The following is a 5,000-nucleotide window of genomic DNA, read 5'->3' as shown; positions in this document are numbered from 1 at the left end:
CGGCGTCAGGAAAAGGGGAGAGCACTTCCCCACCGATAGCTCCGGAACGCCCGGACCCATTGGCCCGCGGCACCGGTGGCTGCTAGAGGGCCTCCGGCGCCGTCAGCCGGGGTACGTCCCAGGCCGGCCGGACGGCGGGCAGCCGGAGGCAACGGCCTGGAACGGAGCCAGACTTGAGTCGTTCCGTGTGCCGTGGGCAAAAAGGCAGGGCTGCGGGTCAGCGCAGTTTGGCAAACCTAGCCGCAAGTGCGGGAAGGGCGGAGGAGCACACGGACGCCGCCTTCCCAAACTGAGCCCAAAGTGCCCAGGCATGCCCCCTTGATCTCGCCTAATCAGTGAGCCCAAAATAATTTCAGAGTGTGGAAACCTGATCCAAAAAGGTCGAAAAGAACGGCCAGAGATCAAGTCCGAAAGGGGAAATCAGTAACAAGCAAGCAGAGTAATCATTAACCAAAAAGCGCAAAATTATGTTAAAAGTGTGAAATCATTAACCAAAAAGTCGAAAATAATGTCCAGAGACCAAGTCCGAAAGTACAAATAATTAACCAGTAAGCAGAGTCATCATTAACCAAAAATCGCAAAAGTAAGTAAAAAGTGTGAAATCATTAACCAAAAATCGCAAAAGTAAGTAAAAAGTGTGAAATCATTAACCAAAAACTCGAAAATAATGTCCAGAGACTAAGTCCGAAAGGGCAAATGGTTAACCAGTAAGCAGAGTAATCATTAACCAAAAATCGCAAAAGTAAGTAAGAAGTGTGAAATCATTAACCAAAAATCGCAAAAGTAAGTAAAAAGTGTGAAATCATTAACCAAAAACTCGAAAATAATGTCCAGAGACCAAGTCCGAAAGGGCAAATGGTTAACCAGTAAGCAGAGTAATCATTAACCAAAAAGGGCAAAAGTAAGTAAAAAGTATGAAATCATTAACCAAAAAGCACAAAATTAAGTTAAAAGTGTGAAATCATTAACCAAAAAGTCGAAAATAATCTCCAGAGACTAAGTGCGAAAGGGCAAATGGTTAACCAGTAAGCAGAGTCATCATTAACCAAAAATCGCAAAAGTAAGTAAAAAGTGTGAAATCATTAACCAAAAACCCGAAAATAATGTCCAGAGACTAAGTCCAAAAGGGCAAATGGTTAACCAGTAAGCAGAGTAATCATTAACCAAAAATCGCAAAAGTAAGTAAAAAGTGTGAAATCATTAACCAAAAACTCGAAAATAATCTCCAGAGACTAAGTCCGAAAGGGCAAATGGTTAACCAGTAAGCAGAGTAATCATTAACCAAAAGGCGCAAAAGTAAGTAAAAAGTATGAAATCATTAACCAAAAAGCGCAAAAATATGTTAAAAGTGTGAAATCATTAACCAAAAAGTCGAAAATAATGTGCAGAGACTAAGTCCGAAAGGGCAAATGGTTAACCAGTAAGCAGAGTAATCATTAACCAAAAAGCGCAAAAATATGTTAAAAGTGTGAAATCATTAACCAAAAACTCGAAAATAATGTGCAGAGACTAAGTCCGAAAGGGCAAATGGTTAACCAGTAAGCAGAGTAATCATTAACCAAAAATCGCAAAAGTAAGTAAAAAGTGTGAAATCATTAACCAAAAACTCGAAAATAATCTCCAGAGACTAAGTCCGAAAGGGCAAATGGTTAACCAGTAAGCAGAGTAATCATTAACCAAAAGGCGCAAAAGTAAGTAAAAAGTATGAAATCATTAACCAAAAAGCGCAAAAATATGTTAAAAGTGTGAAATCATTAACCAAAAAGTCGAAAATAATGTGCAGAGACTAAGTCCGAAAGGGCAAATGGTTAACCAGTAAGCAGAGTAATCATTAACCAAAAAGCGCAAAAATATGTTAAAAGTGTGAAATCATTAACCAAAAACTCGAAAATAATCTCCAGAGACTAAGTCCGAAAGGGCAAATGGTTAACCAGTAAGCAGAGTAATCATTAACCAAAAAGCTTAAAAATATGTTAAAGTGTGAAATCATTAACCAAAAACTCGAAAATAATCTCCAGAGACTAAGTCCGAAAGGGCAAATGGTTAACCAGTAAGCAGAGTAATCATTAACCAAAAAGGGCAAAAGTAAGTAAAAAGTATGAAATCATTAACCAAAAAGCACAAAATTAAGTTAAAAGTGTGAAATCATTAACCAAAAACTCGAAAATAATGTGCAGAGACTAAGTCCGAAAGGGCAAATGGTTAACCAGTAAGCAGAGTAATCATTAACCAAAAAGCGCAAAATTATGTTAAAAGTGTGAAATCATTAACCAAAAACTCGAAAATAATGTCCAGAGACCAAGTCCGAAAGTACAAATAATTAACCAGTAAGCAGAGTCATCATTAACCAAAAATCGCAAAAGTAAGTAAAAAGTGTGAAATCATTAACCAAAAATCGCAAAAGTAAGTAAAAAGTGTGAAATCATTAACCAAAAACTCGAAAATAATCTCCAGAGACTAAGTCCGAAAGGGCAAATGGTTAACCAGTAAGCAGAGTAATCATTAACCAAAAATCGCAAAAGTAAGTAAAAAGTGTGAAATCATTAACCAAAAATCGCAAAAGTAAGTAAAAAGTGTGAAATCATTAACCAAAAACTCGAAAATAATGTCCAGAGACCAAGTCCGAAAGGGCAAATGGTTAACCAGTAAGCAGAGTAATCATTAACCAAAAAGGGCAAAAGTAAGTAAAAAGTATGAAATCATTAACCAAAAAGCACAAAATTAAGTTAAAAGTGTGAAATCATTAACCAAAAAGTCGAAAATAATCTCCAGAGACTAAGTGCGAAAGGGCAAATGGTTAACCAGTAAGCAGAGTAATCATTAACCAAAAATCGCAAAAGTAAGTAAAAAGTATGAAATCATTAACCAAAAAGCACAAAATTAAGTTAAAAGTGTGAAATCATTAACCAAAATGTCGAAAACAATGTCCAGAGACTAAGTCCGAAAGGGCAAATGGTTAACCAGTAAGCAGAGTAATCATTAACCAAAAAGGGCAAAAGTAAGTAAAAAGTATGAAATCATTAACCAAAAAGCACAAAATTAAGTTAAAAGTGTGAAATCATTAACCAAAATGTCGAAAACAATGTCCAGAGACTAAGTCCGAAAGGGCAAATGGTTAACCAGTAAGCAGAGTAATCATTAACCAAAAATCGCAAAAGTAAGTAAAAAGTATGAAATCATTAACCAAAAAGCACAAAATTAAGTTAAAAGTGTGAAATCATTAACCAAAATGTCGAAAACAATGTCCAGAGACTAAGTCCGAAAGGGCAAATGGTTAACCAGTAAGCAGAGTAATCATTAACCAAAAAGGGCAAAAGTAAGTAAAAAGTATGAAATCATTAACCAAAAAGCACAAAATTAAGTTAAAAGTGTGAAATCAGTAACCAAAATGTCGAAAACAATGTCCAGAGACTAAGTCCGAAAGGGCAAATGGTTAACCAGTAAGCAGAGTAATCATTAACCAAAAATCGCAAAAGTAAGTAAAAAGTGTGAAATCATTAACCAAAAAGCGCAAAAATATGTTAAAAGTGTGAAATCATTAACCAAAAACTCGAAAATAATGTGCAGAGACTAAGTCCAAAAGGGCAAATGGTTAACCAGTAAGCAGAGTAATCATTAACCAAAATGCGCAAAAGTAAGTAAAAAGTGTGAAATCATTAACCAAAAATCGCAAAAGTAAGTAAAAAGTGTGAAATCATTAACCAAAAACTCGAAAATAATCTCCAGAGACTAAGTCCGAAAGGGCAAATGGTTAACCAGTAAGCAGAGTAATCATTAACCAAAAATCGCAAAAGTAAGTAAAAAGTGTGAAATCATTAACCAAAAACTCGAAAATAATGTCCAGAGACTAAGTCCAAAAGGGCAAATGGTTAACCAGTAAGCAGAGTAATCATTAACCAAAAAGCGCAAAAGTAAGTAAAAAGTATGAAATCATTAACCAAAAACTCGAAAATAATGTGCAGAGACTAAGTCCGAAAGGGCAAATGGTTAACCAGTAAGCAGAGTAATCATTAACCAAAAAGCGCAAAAATATGTTAAAAGTGTGAAATCATTAACCAAAAACTCGAAAATAATGTCCAGAGACTAAGTCCGAAAGGGCAAATGGTTAACCAGTAAGCAGAGTAATCATTAACCAAAATGCGCAAAAGTAAGTAAAAAGTGTGAAATCATTAACCAAAAATCGCAAAAGTAAGTAAAAAGTGTGAAATCATTAACCAAAAACTCGAAAATAATCTCCAGAGACTAAGTCCGAAAGGGCAAATAATTAACCAGTAAGCAGAGTAATCATTAACCAAAAAGCGCAAAAATATGTTAAAAGTGTGAAATCATTAACCAAAAACTCGAAAATAATGTCCAGAGACTAAGTCCGAAAGGGCAAATAATTAACCAGTAAGCAGAGTAATCATTAACCAAAAAGCGCAAAAGTAAGTAAAAAGTGTGAAATCATTAACCAAAAAGTCGAAAATAATGCCCAGAGACTAAGTCCGAAAGGGCAAATGGTTAACCAGAAAATCCGTCGAATAATGTCCAGAGACTAAGTCCGAAAGGGCAAATGGTTAACCAGTGGAAGGGCGATCAAGCGGAAAAATTTGCCCCGGTTACCCGGGATGGAGTTCCAGAGGTCCGGCCAGAGTTGTCAAATTCGTCCCGCTGATCGGACGCTTGTCATTCGGGTGGCTGGGGGTTGGCGGGGTATCTGCACAGTAGTAGGAGGTGGCAAGTCGGGACTTGGACGTTTATTCCAAGAGTCCACCCGAGCCTCCAGGTCTGCAGAGACCGACCCTAGCTGCCGCCCAACCGACTTTTAAGCCTTTTTCGGATGGGGATTTTTTCCCATTTTCGTCCATTTTTCGGGTTTTCTGTCGGGCTTAATAGGCGGCAGCCTGACCCCCGGCCGAGGCGGGGGGCGCACTCTCCCTTGCGTAAGGGTCCGGATTTGCCCCGGAAAGTGCCCCCGACGGCCTCCCGACCCGGGTGCCTGCAGGGCGGGGGAAAGGGTA

The sequence above is a fragment of the Heterodontus francisci genome, unplaced genomic scaffold, assembly GCF_036365525.1.
Source record: "Heterodontus francisci isolate sHetFra1 unplaced genomic scaffold, sHetFra1.hap1 HAP1_SCAFFOLD_1260, whole genome shotgun sequence".
Classification (NCBI taxonomy): Eukaryota; Metazoa; Chordata; class Chondrichthyes; order Heterodontiformes; family Heterodontidae; genus Heterodontus; species Heterodontus francisci.
The sequence above is the reverse complement of the archived record's forward strand: the minus strand, read 5'-3'. Positions refer to the sequence as shown.